This window comes from Dermacentor andersoni, chromosome 1, assembly GCF_023375885.2.
Source record: "Dermacentor andersoni chromosome 1, qqDerAnde1_hic_scaffold, whole genome shotgun sequence".
NCBI classification, from domain to species: Eukaryota; Metazoa; Arthropoda; class Arachnida; order Ixodida; family Ixodidae; genus Dermacentor; species Dermacentor andersoni.
Genome location: NC_092814.1, coordinates 336,468,521 through 336,481,795, shown reverse-complemented (window position 1 = coordinate 336,481,795; position 13,275 = coordinate 336,468,521). Strand labels below are relative to the sequence as shown.

Below are 13,275 nucleotides of genomic sequence, written 5' to 3'. Positions count from 1 at the left end.
GCTGGAAAGTGGTTCATAAATTTTAACTGCATCCGCTGCATGTTCAGGTTGGAACGGGCCTGCAGTCATGCTGTGGCAATGTGTTTTGCCGCAGACTTTAGGACGCAAGGGAACAGTAGGAGTGCTGCTCCAACAGACTTGCCGTAGCAGTGGGTGATGCCTCGGCTGAAAAAGGTGGAACAACATATTAGTTCACTGCATGTTAAAAAAATGTGCCGTATAGGTTGCTATTAACTATGCAACAAATATCATGCATTCTGCCGTGTCCAGGCGTAGTGGAAGGTAATCAAAGACAATTGGACGGACCTATTTTCGTATCCAGCCTAAGCAGCAGCTGCATAAAGCCGCCAGTCAGGGAGGGTAGCCTTTTGTTGCACGCTCCTCTGGAACATACGGCAACCCTCCGTGAACGACTGCTTTCTGAAGCTTCCGGCAGGCAGCGACCTAAGTTTATACTTGCGCCGTCGTGGTAGTAGCTTACATTTCCAATAACGAAGGCAATTTTGAATTTTTTTATTAAAGACAGGCGATTAACTCTGCCAAGTGTTATACTGAAAGCCATAGACTCGGAAATCTGATCTTTCTGCGAAATTTGAGCAAGAACAGTGCAGTGGTAAGCGCAAAACTTTTTTACTAACATTTTGAGCGGAATATGCACGTCCCGGTACAGCAGATATGTTGGTTTGTATTCTTAGCTACAACTTTCTATGCTGCTGTATCTTCAGCAGCATAGTCAGATTTTGAACAAATGAGTCAACACGCCCTCTCTCCATCTAAAGGATATAGGCAATGTTGGGTCAACATTCTTGTCCTTCTCGGAAAGCGGTAGACAGAGGTTCGTCAGGGCAGTAACAGTAGCAGTGATTTTGTCGTACACATCAATCAGTGTGTACTGCCTTGTATCAGTAATAATTTAAGTGGCTGATCGCCCGTACAACGATTCTGCGGGACGAAGAAAGCCTAATTGACGTTGTCACCTCATGCCCTGGCAACTGCACTCTGCTCTTGACAAAGCTGGGCGTTAATTATTGACCATTTCTTTCATAAAATTCTTTGAAAAGCAGAAATACACGGCCTGCCAGAACTTTGTCTCCATTTTCCATATAGTCCATAAATCCTGGGAAAATCATCATCTGTGTTTGGTTAGTTACAACGGGTTTGCTTGTGCAAAAGGAGCTTAGGCTATGTTGCGCCAGCCACAACATTTGTATTTTGGGGAATGCGTGCAACGACAGAGTGATTAAGTGGGGTATGTGGTGCGCTGACTTCTCATGAACCAAAGCAAACTAACAAGGACAAAAGAAGAACTTATGTGCACACATTGCTGCCTAGTGAAAGAAATGTATTGCATGCAAATAATATGAAATAACGTTCGGTGCGTAACTGAACACTTGACAATGTGAGCTCTTTATCAGAAACTCTTCGTGCAGATGTCTTTGATACAAACATTACGGCGCCGTACGTATTAAGAGCAACAAGGTACTTCAGTGGTGTTTTGTTTATAAGTACTCCGTACAACTTGCGGCGCGTCCAAGTGGCCTAAAAGATACAATGCGGCTTTAATACGAATTCTGTAAAGAAAATTTTTAGGTTAAAAGTTATCAATACTTGCCTTACTACGTGCACTTCAGTGCGGTCAATGATTGCCCGAAGCCGAGGAAAATGCTTCAGCTCTTTCTCCCTCGATCAGTTTTCACATACTGAACGACTTGGCAACACAATCAGCTGTTTGCACAGATGCCACACAGTATTTAGCACAACCCTGAAGCTCTGGCTCAGTCTCCTGAGGTCTAAGCTTAGGGTTATGCCAGGCCCCTGAAGGTAAAGTTGAGCCGAAGCTCCATCAAAAAAGGCGAAAAGTCGTACCTCATGCAGAAACCCCTCGCGGGCTTGTGCCAAGACTGGCACAATGCTGGACAAAACAACAAGAACACAGCCTTTGGGGGACCTGCAATAGCAGGATAACCGTCATTTGAATCAGTATTCTAGCTGAAAACATGCAAACAAAACATACCCATTGGCAGTAGAGACAAGCGTTCTCCAGTATTCAAAGTGTTTGCAAGCAAATAAAGGCAGTGGGTTGCCCTGACCTGTGCAAAACCATAGTTTCATGCAATTATTAGAGGAAACTGTGGCGCTAGTGTCTACGGAAGCTGCTGGCAGGGCCGTTCACCCAGCATGGAAATGATGGGAAGTACATAGATTTGCCTAAGCTTCGTGTTTCTCGCTTTAAATATCGTGAATTTACAAAGTGGTCATTTTTAAGAAAGTACTGTGCTATAAATAATTCATGAAACATTAACCAAATTGTCCGACTGCGGAATTCGAACACAGTATCTCAAGCAGAGAAAGAAGTAAGTAGTTTAATGATTGAAAAATGTAGAGAGGTCGGCCGGAAAATGGAGCATCTGGCCTGCTACTCTAGGTAAGGGAAGGGGAAGAGGTTAAGAAAAAGGGTCACAATGGGGGATGACAATGGGAGGAACGAGGTGAAGGACACATTGCATAAATGTTATCACAAGCGTGAGTCCACAAGCAGAGAAGCACGACATTGAAAGCCACGTACGCATCTACAAGCGGAACCACTGCAATTAGCAGCCATTATGCGTGCTTGCAGAGTCTTATTACCTTCTGCATTAAAAAAGTATGAACTGTTTTGAAATTTAGGTAAATTTATGCCCAGATAAAGCGTAATAAACGAAGCCACAAGAACCTCAGAAGCCCCAAGCAGGATTATCAGAGAAACCCATGTACTAGCCATTATTGCCATGGTGGCTGAACGATCGCAGTGCCAGAGTTGCCTTTAGTAAATTTAGGAAACTCTTTGTGTAAAGCAGTACGTTCGCTTCGTTCATGTTATGCACGGGGTTTTGCTTCCTTCTTTTTTTTTTTTGCGTGCTTCGAGCTTTTGCGCTTGAGCGCCTCGACGTTCACTTTTAACTTCTTTTTCGTTCAAGCGGTGGCAGGAACATAACACACGCATGACGGCTTCCGTCTGTATATCGGCCGATCTCTCGACGAAACGTGCATGCATTAATATACACCTAAGCCCAGCGCTGCACTGCACAAACATCACTAATCGCGCGCTTCCATAGACTATTTTCCGGGCGCGTTTAGGTGCCGCCATCTTGGGTTGTTAACGCTGCTCTTTTCTGTTTTTAACGACGAAGTGTGCATTACTACAGTCGATTCGCAAGCATGAAAATAGTTGCATAAATGCGGTCAGCGTTTCATGACCATGCTAAATCACTTTGCGTCTGTTGAGACATAGAAATTGTTTGTATAACAGCCCAAGATGGCGGTGCTATAGAAAATCGTCTATACGAAGCTTGAAGCAATGACTTGCGATGGCACTTCACTTTCTTGATCGTGAATGTTATCGCCACATTCGTCAATTGGTGAACATGTCGCCTCGTCCGTTGTTCCGTCTGCGTCCCGCGAAGTCGTCGGTTGCGGTTCCTTCGCAGTCTCCCGCTTCTTCTCAAGAGCTACGTGCCGTGTATAACTGCAGACAGAAAGCCCTGCTTTAAGGAATCCAAAAGTACGCGAGTTATTTTGGCGTTCCCTCTCTTCCCTCTCTTCCCTCTTTCGTGCAGCTTAATTGCCTTTCCGTTGTACCGGAATAAAGGCGGCACAAAATCAACGTGATAACGATCTTTGCTGAGGGCACCGGTTTGTTTATGAGTAATCATTAGACAGGTGACGTTGTCACCCCTAAAGTAAGTATACAAAGTTATTCGCCAAAGGACTTGCCTGTAACGAAACCATAGATATTCTGGCTCCTACATTCGGTGCACAGAGTTCACCGTTCACAATCACTCGTTTGACGAAAACTGCCCATTTACGCTTGCATGCTTCGTTCCAAGGAAAGCGAGACATTTTCCTTTATTTAACGGAAGAATTCGCGCACCCTAATTCTGAAACCAAACATGATCACATCGCAAAAACGTCCAAGCGGAGGCTCCAGAGAAGGCTGGGGGAAGCAACGGGAAAGATAAGCTTTGAACCGGAAGTGACATATAGACGACAGCGTCATTTTGCTATTCACCTATTCTAAAGCAACGCAAGTTCCGTTCGGCGCCACTTCTGTACATAGCTGGAACAACTATACATTGCCTTCGCAGTTTCCCGCCTTGCTGATAAAGAGCGCATAAGGGCGCATACTTCAGTGCTATTCCGGGTGAGCTCCCCCACTGAAAAAGCTGGCGCCACCGTCGGCGTGACGTGGCATGAGGGATCACGTGGACACAGCGGCCGCGTCGGCTGCTTCGGAAGCGCCGAAGCGAACTGAAAACGAAAGTTGAAAGTTCCACCTGCGCTGCAGTTCTGAATAAGTGGTGAGGTTTTCCCGCCTTGGGTATCTGCTTGACACAATTTGAAAGCACTATAATGGGTAGTGGCTGCTTTTGGAGGCGTGCAGCATGGTAGGCTACTGCTCGGTGCCGCAGTGCGGGACGTACGCAACGGAGTCTTATTCACACGTAGCCGCAGAACAAGAAGCTGCGTGAAGCTTAGCTCGCTAATCTTAGAACCGGAGAACAGCCATCGGCTACAATTCGGGTATGCAGCAAGCACAGACGCAAGGAAGCTTTCTCTTACGGCGTCAGGACTGCGATGTTCGGTGAGTAGCAGAAAGCGCGCACTGAGACGCTCGCCCGCGCCCGCTGCCCGGCTAATGTCATGATGCTTTATTTGGTCTATGAACATGTTGATGCTAGATTTTGGCAAGTTCAGTGGAATGCAAAGGTAGCGGTAGGAAGCACATTAAAAAGAGGCATGGCACATGGTAATGTTTGTGCTTTGAATTAATATACTGCACTACAAACAAAAAGCAGCGGGGAATCGCACCCTGATAAGACCAATAAACATACAGTGCGACGCAACTTGAGAAATAATATTGAAACGTTCAAGACTTTAGAAGAAAGAAAGATTGAATCGTTGCGACGGCACATCACAGTCGCCGTAGCCGTTGAAGTCTAGATAACAAAATTAATTTTGAACAGCTCTGATAGCGCCCACGCAACAATGATTGCTTGTGTAGTGTCAAATGCTCATATTCTGCGCCCTAAAGCTCAAGGCACGATGCGAAAACGCGCTCGCAGCGAAAGCAAAACATTTGTGCGCGGACATGCATGCAGACGTGCAGTCGGTCGCTGCGAACCCGTGCGATCGCTGCATTGAGGCTTCATTGTGTGATGCTCTATTCGGTTATACAGACAGCCCACTTTAAGAACATATTTCACATAGTTTGTTCTCAGCGTTCGCCTACCTTTCACGCAAGAAGGCGGTTCGGTAGACTCCGTCGTGGCGACCATGCGCAGTGGCGTTCACTGTACATATTCGGTAAAGAGATAGCGTCTGTAAACGATTCTGTGCTTTCGGTTTGCCCAAGATTATTATTTCGACAGTGAAAGATTTCCTCGTTTTGAGAGTACTTACAGAAATGTCCAGGAGGGCTGCCGCTTGGTGCTTTTATTGAGCACCGTTATCCCTTATAGTACGCAAGGGTGGCGCTTCCGACAGATGGCGACTCCGTAAGTCCTCGCCCCCAATAGCACACGCCGGGAGGAGGAAGGCGCGAAAGTTCACGGGAAGGTGATTGGCCGCATTGCACAGTCTGGACACCAGACGCCAGCACAGTGCCACGTCACCACACGTTATTTATCGTCCGTTCAGACCTCATGCTTATTTTTATGTTTTTTTTTATTTTCTCCCTAAACAACAATCACAAGTGTGTACCGTTGCTATTGCGCTTTCTTACAGCAAACTCGTAACTAAGCAGTGCAGCGGAAGTTTATTGGCAATGGCGTTGCGCTGCTGAGCTCGAGGCCGCGGACTGGATACCGGCTGCGACTTTACCATTGCTAGTAAGTCCAGCCGGGCGTGGCACTTACGAAGGCGCCGGACGTTTGCGCGCATGCGCGAGTAAGAACATGTGCGAGAGAGAAAATGTAGGGGCTTTTGCACCTTGAATATATGACTCTGCCTAGGTACTACGGAGGAGAAGGTAGCGCGTGTTGTAGGCGTTTGTACCTAATACGGGATACGAGAACGCTCGGGTACCGTGCATTAGGCGCACATTTAAGAACCCAAGGCGGTCAAACTTATTCCGGAGCCCCCCCCCCTCTCCTCAATAGGCTCAAAATCGAATTATATTATTTTCGGGCAAAAAAACTCATGATTGTATAACTCGTAACTCAATAAATTGAAGGGCGCTTAACCTTCACCTTTAAGAGTGGAACGCGATAGCATTCAAAGAATCCTGATTGCTTCTCGCGCTTCCCGGCAGCTGCAGCTTCTGTAGCCGTAATGTTTGCCGGGAAACGCTTGCAGCGAACGCTATGCGCGAAGGCGAGCTTCCTGGTAGAAACGTGGTCCCTTGCGTGGGCTCGTTTTGGAAGCAGTGCACAGACGCGCCAAAGAAAATGCATCAATTTCAGTTTGCTGTTATTCTTTCGCACTTTTACTATTTCATTCTGAGAAGATTTAACAGAAAATGCGTGCGCTGTCAGTGTTTTGTTTCATGGCATCTGTTTGTGGGCTGTCATCCTCAGAATTCCGAGGAATAATATTCTTACAGGGAGAAAAGGCGCTTGACAATATATTTACAGTATATATGCAACGGGCAGAGGACAGGCACACAAGATGGAACCCGTGTGCACGAATATCGGCGATCGTCGTCTTCGTCAATCCTCTCATCATCGTTCGCTACTGCAGCGCCTCGTAGCATGACCCCCGGCGGCGAAGGCGCTGTCCCGGTGCTTGGTAAGTTTTAGTGACATCGCATCAGTCAGCGACGTGAACGGTATCAGAGGAGGATCGCGGTGTGGAGCAGCAGTATTGTCAAGAATGTAAAACAAGGTATGAACAACTTAAGTGATACAATGGCGTGGCAATATAACCCGCATATATTGCACGTTATATAGCGAGGCGTGGCATATACATATACCTAAACACATACGGCTATTTTCGCACACGGAGACGCCGGTGCCCGACGTCGACGCCGACAGTGGATTTTCTGCGACACGGCGCCCTTAAGGCTATCACGTTAAAAAAGCGTACAAATTCTCGGTGACTAAGCCCCTTTACAACTACTTTCGTGGCACGTGGCTGCGGGAAAATTTATATTTCATTGAATATATGATTAGTTATTTGCTAAAAACTTACTACGGCGTTTTCACTTCCACTCGGAATCACCTGCTAGAGCAGTTGGTTTTTCATGTTTAGTATTTCTTTCAATTTCTATTTGAGTGACGGACAACGAAAAGGAAAGACGACGAAGGTTGCAGCGAGGCTCGCGGGTTGTCCTCACGAGGCTCGCCGGCTGCCTTTACCGGCGCGCTGTCCTACTCCGAACTGCACGCTCTGCTCGCGGGTAAATCGTTCGAAGTCGGCAGTCAGAACCTGGCGGCCCGAACCAGTGCTCCCGAAGCTTCGCCTAATCCGTCAGAGCCTGGCCGACTTTGGCTATATCGACCATCGCTTCTTCAAAGATCGACAGAAGAAGGCTGCTGAAGCCCAAAATGTCATCCGGCTCGGAAAGCAGCGACTCCAGTGGCTCACCATCCAACATGACTGCTAACATCCCGGAACTGTGCGCCGTCCCTACGACTCAGCAGAAACCTGCTATTCCTGGAAACGGAACAGAAGCAGGTGCTCCCCAGCACAGTTCGAATGACGACGTGCTGGCTACACCAGAGACGATGACTGACATGGGTAAAGCCCTATCATCGGACGGCATCAAGCTTTTCGACACAAAGGAATGCAAGGCAAGTGTGCCAATAGTTGCAGAGCATGAAACCAACATCATTGCTGAGGATGCTGTCATCGTCAATGAAGAGCCAGAGTGGAAGGGCCCAACAGAGTCAGATGTGGGTGATATCGTGAGGCAGCTGCAAGAAGTGGGGCAGGAAAAGGGCATGTCCCAGAAAGACGATCTGGTGGGAGCGCTGACCCTTTCGCAGGCTCAGCTAATCATCGATGTATGCGGCACCCTGACAGCCTTTATTGACCAGCACCCAGGATCCCTTCAAGACGGAGCTACCATCCGATCTGCTTGTTACAACGACGACGGATGCCAGCACGCAGAGGCTTATGACTACGGGCCTCAGCTGACGCGTGTCAGCTCGTCTAGCAGCAGCAGCTACGAGTCCGCCGTCGATGAAGCGGACGTGCAGCAAGAAAAGCGAAGAATGAAGGACGGCTGGAGCCAGGCATCGTCACCACCTCGTCTGTCACGAGCTCTGCAGGCGGTGCCGAAAACGTGCGAAGCCGAGACCCAGACCCAAGGATGGGACCCTGCCCTGTTCAGTGAGTTGAAGGCGATGCTGCAGAAGCGCGATGCAGAGGTCGCGGAGCTCAATGAGAGGCTGCAAACTCTCCGGGAGAGCCATGCCAATGAGGCTCAGGAGCTCCGAGACAAGATCGACAAGCTACTCCAGACGCCTGAGCCAGAACCAACGCGGAGTGCGGCGGAAAGTCAGAACTGCGCCGCCGAGAAAGAGAAGCCCAATGCCGCGAGTGAGCAAGACACCCAGGTCAGCTCGCGACCGCCACAGCCACGGCCACAGCTATCTCAGCAGGATCCGCTACCTCTTCCCAGTCCCGAGCAGAAACAGCGCTCGCTTCCTGTTGACCCAAGGCCCGAGCCACTAACTCCGTCTGAAAAAGAGCTCAGGAGGCACGCAACTCCACCACCGGTGCCAGACTTCCCTGAACTTCCCGGCACTACGGAAGAAGTTGCAGCTCAATGCTCACACGTTGCGTCCATCCCGTCCAGTCAAGAAGAATCGCCTAGGAAGAAGAGCAAGATGGAAAACCAAATTTTGAAAATAGTCCGGATGGTGAAGAAGAAGCGGCCTGATTGCACTGACGAGGAGATCCGCCAGCTGGTGGACAACATGCGCAGGTCGCAAGGCGGTTTCTCGCGTATGACTTTTAACGACATCGTGGCACTGTTGCTTGGCAACCTGAAAGCAGTGCCTCAAGAAGAGGCTTGAAAACATCTCGAGACCAAGCGAAAAAAAAAAAAAAAATCCTGCAAGCATCATCTATCGTGTAGGCACTTGAAACTGGATGCATTTTTTTCTTTCTCCCTTTTTTCCAAGTTTCGTTTTTTTAATGTCCCTCTTTAAAAGTAGTGTCGTTCATTCTCGCAATTTTTTCTTACCTTTTGCTGGGTTATTCCTGGAATAAATGTTTTCATCCCGATGGTATATAGAACCGGCCTTTATTATCGGAGATAGCGCCTCTCCTGGCGCGCTAAAAATTCTTCGGCTCGCGATTTGGTGGAAATGAAACCAACTTGCTCCGAGTGCACGACTGCAAGGCCGCATTGGGTTTGCGACATTGCTGAATTCTTTCTTGAAACATTACAGCTGCACATTTGGCTATTTCACGGTAAATTGGTCGCCACCGTTGGGGCGTACTTGGGAGGGGAATGGCTCATGGTGCTCCAGCGCCGCCCGCTACCCCCCTGAAATTTTGTCTGTAGGGTCGTAAAACTTTATTATAGGTACTGGGAGGGATGAGATTAGCAACACCACCAGATGGTCCTCAGTCGGTGCTGAAGGCGACGTCTTCGGCTTGTGCTGTGACCCTGACTTCTACTTCCGGAGCAGAGCTGGTCAGCAGGGTCTCCCACTTTTGCGAGCCTACAAGTTTCTGGAGTTATTCAGTTGGTGGGTCTACGGAGCAGACACAAATATGTATTCCATCAAGGCTCTCTGGCCACATATCGAGCAGTCTGGTCGCCCTGTCGCGCTCGGCGACCAAGATAACCACCTGTGCAAGAAACTATCACAAACTTTTGTGTAAATGCCTTTCCACATCGCAAGAACAGTTGGCCAAAACACTGTCCACAACATGACAGGAACAAGTTGCTGTCCCTATTAAACCGCACGAACAGAAACTTTCCGAAAACGTCTTCCATTTCCCAGTATGAGACCGCCTCATGCTTGGCCTAAAGCCCCTTCATTAGCATAACCGCTTACAGCGGTAGTAGTAGTATGGAGGAGCTTTAGCCTGGCCCACACGCTGCATAAGCCGCGTGCTGACCTGGACATTCTCGCTAACTTTCTACACTCTCCCTCCTCGCTCGGTTTTACAGCGAAGCTGTTAGCCGCTCGCTCGGTGGTCTACATTTTTCGTGTTTGTGCGTGAGCAGAAAATATCATCATCAGCAATGGCTCATACCCCTTAAACAAGCAAAAATGAAATGGCTCATCCCCCTCGTACCGCAGAGGCTAGAAACACACAGCAAAGTGAAACGAACAGTGCACAAATTCATTGGAACCACGCATGCAACGGGCAGAACGGCGTACTCTCGTGAGCAATATGAGGGGGAACACAGGAGCACGTGTCAGATAGCCTCGAACCCTGCTATGGGGGATGCGCAGCGGCCGCCGTCGGAAACAAAGTGGAAAGGGGGACGCTGGGCAACTGTAGGTACTCCCACTATAGGTCTGTTTGCAGGAAAAGGAAAACTTCATATCGCTAGCCCACAGTGATAACACTGTTTGGTATTGCGGTTACTGGTAACTGTGCGCCAAAGCGTGGCCAAAAGTAGGACTCTTTAATGCGCAAACATTCTAGGGCTACTTATCTCGAAAATCTAGCCTCCATCTGTAACCTTATGGAACACGATGTGCTCCATAACGCACACATGGGCATGCCGCTCGTCCTGTCGACTACTTCGTCTCACATCCCGTATGAAGTCGCGGTTCTTTCTCTCTTTAAAGATGGGGGTTCTAAGGGGGTATATATGAGAATACCTTATGACTACGTATGACTTAGATTTATGATTAAAAATATTTATGGTGAGTACTGAAAAGGCGTTATGAGTAATTAAGGTTAACAAGACTAATTAGAATAAGTCTGATGAAATTAATTAAACTTAATCAACCAATATTAAGGACAGCTAAGATTAGTTTAGCGTAATTTAGATTAACATTGAATTAAGATTAATCTGAATAATTAATGGTCATTTAAATTAATCACATTAATTACAGATAAGCCCGTTCAAGAATAAACAAGCGTAAGGAAACTCAATGTACATTACATTCATCATCATCATCATCATCAGCCTAGTTACGCCCACTGCAGGGCAAAGGCCTCTCCCATACTTCTCCAACTAACCCGGTCATGTACTAATTGTGGCCATGTTGTCCCTGCAAACGTCTTAATGTCATCCGCCCACCTAACTTTCTGCCGCCCCCTACTACGCTTTCCTTCCCTTGGAATCCAGTCCGTAACCCTTAATGACCATCGGTTATCTTCCCTCCTCATTACATGTCCGGCCCATGCCCATTTCTTTTTCTTGATTTCAACTAAGATGTCATTTACCCGCGTTTGTTCCCTCACCCAATCTGCTCTTTTCTTATCCCTTAACGTTACACCTATCATTCTTCTTTCCATGGCTCGTTGCGTCGTCCTCAATTTCAGCAGAACCCTTTTCGTAAGCCTCCAGGTTTCTGCCCCGTAGGTGAGTACTGGTAAGACACAGCTGTTATACACTTTCCTCTTGAGGGATAGTGGCAACCTGCTGTTCATGACTTGAGAATGCCTGCCAAACGCCCCCCAGCCCATTCTTATTCTTCTGGTTATTTCAGACTCATGATCCGGATCCGTGGGCACTACCTGCCCTAAGTAGATGTATTCCCTTACCACTTCCAGTGCCTCGCTACCTATCGTAAACTGCTGTTCTCTTCCGAGACTGTTAAACATTACTTTAGTTTTCTGTAGATTAATTCTCAGACCCACCCTTCTGCTTTGCCTCTCCAGGTCAGTGAGCATGCACTGCAATTGGTCTCCTGAGTTACTAAGCAAGGCAATATCATAAGCGAATCGCAAGTTGCTAAGGTATTCTCCATCAACTTTTATCCCCAATTCTTCCCACGCCAAGTCTCCGAATACCTCCTGTAAACACGCTGCGAATAGCATTGGAGATATCGTATCTCCCTGTCTGACGCCTTTCTTTATTGGGATTTTGTTGCTTTCTTTGTGGAGGATTACGGTGGCTGTGGAACCGCTATAGATAGCTTCCAGTATCTTTACATATGGCTCATCTACACCCTGATTCCATAGTGCCTCCATGACTGCTGAGGTTTCGACTGAATCAAATGCTTTTTCGTAATCAATGAAGGCTATATATAAGGGTTGGTTATATTCCCCACATTTCTCTATCACCTGATTGATAGTGTGAATATGGTCTATTGTTGAGTATCCTTTACGGAATCCTGCCTGGTCCTTTGGTTGACAGAAGTCTAAGGTATTCCTGATTCTATTTGCGATTACCTTAGTAAATACTTTGTAAGCAACGGACAGTAAGCTGATCGGTCTATAATTTTTCAAGTCTTTGGCGTCCCCTTTCTTATGGATTAGGATTATGTTAGCGTTCTTCCAAGATTCCGGTACGTTCGAGGTCATGAGGCATTGTGTATATAGGGCGGCCAACGTTTCTAGGACAGTGTTCCCACCATCTTTCAACAAATCTGCTGTTACCTGATCCTCCCCAGCTGCCTTCCCCCTTTGCATAGCTCCCAAGGCGTTCTTTACCTCTTCCGGTGTTACTTGTGGGATTTCAAGTTCCTCTAGACTATCTCTCTCACCTTATCTTCATGGGTGTTACTGGTACTGTATAAATCTCTATAAAACTCTTCAGCCACTTGAACTATCTCATCCATATTAGTAACGATATTGCCGGCTTTGTCTCTTAACGCACACATCTGATTCTTGCCTATTCCTAGTTTCTTCTGTACTGCTTTTAGGCTTCCTCCGTTCCTGAGAGCCTGTTCAATTATATCCATATTATAGTTCCTTATGTCCGCTGTCTTACGCTTGTTGATTAACTTAGAAAGTTCTGCCAGTTCTATTCTAGCTGTAGGGTTAGAGGCTTTCATACATTGGCGTTTCTTGATCAGATCTTTCGTCTCCTGCGATAGCTTACTGGTTTCCTGTTTAACGGCGTTACCACCGACTTCTATTGCGCACTCCTTAATGATGCCCATCAGATTGTCGTTCATTGCTTCAACACTATGGTCCTCTTCCTGGGTTAAAGCGGAATACCTGTTCTGTAGCTTGATCCGGAATTCCTCTAGTTTCCCTCTTACCGCTAACTCATTGATTGGTTTCTTATGTACCAGTTTCTTCCGTTCTCTCCTCAAGTCAAGGTTAATTCGAGTTCTTACCATCCTATGGTCACTGCAGCGCACCTTGCCGAGCACGTCTACATCTTGTATGATGCCAGGGTTCGCGCAGAGTATAAAGTCGATTTCA

At 47.4% G+C, this 13,275-nt stretch overlaps 1 long non-coding RNA gene across 1 annotated transcript in view; it reads right to left on the bottom strand.

The window, feature by feature from the left end:
- LOC140215358 (uncharacterized) overlaps window positions 1-11,192 on the bottom strand; it is a 93,293-nt gene extending 82,101 nt beyond the window's left edge. Inside the window, exon 1 of the long non-coding RNA XR_011892314.1 lies at window positions 11,060-11,192. This is a non-coding gene — a long non-coding RNA (uncharacterized lncRNA). The remainder of the gene's footprint in view (window positions 1-11,059) is intronic.
- Between the last annotated feature and the right edge of the window lie 2,083 nt (window positions 11,193-13,275).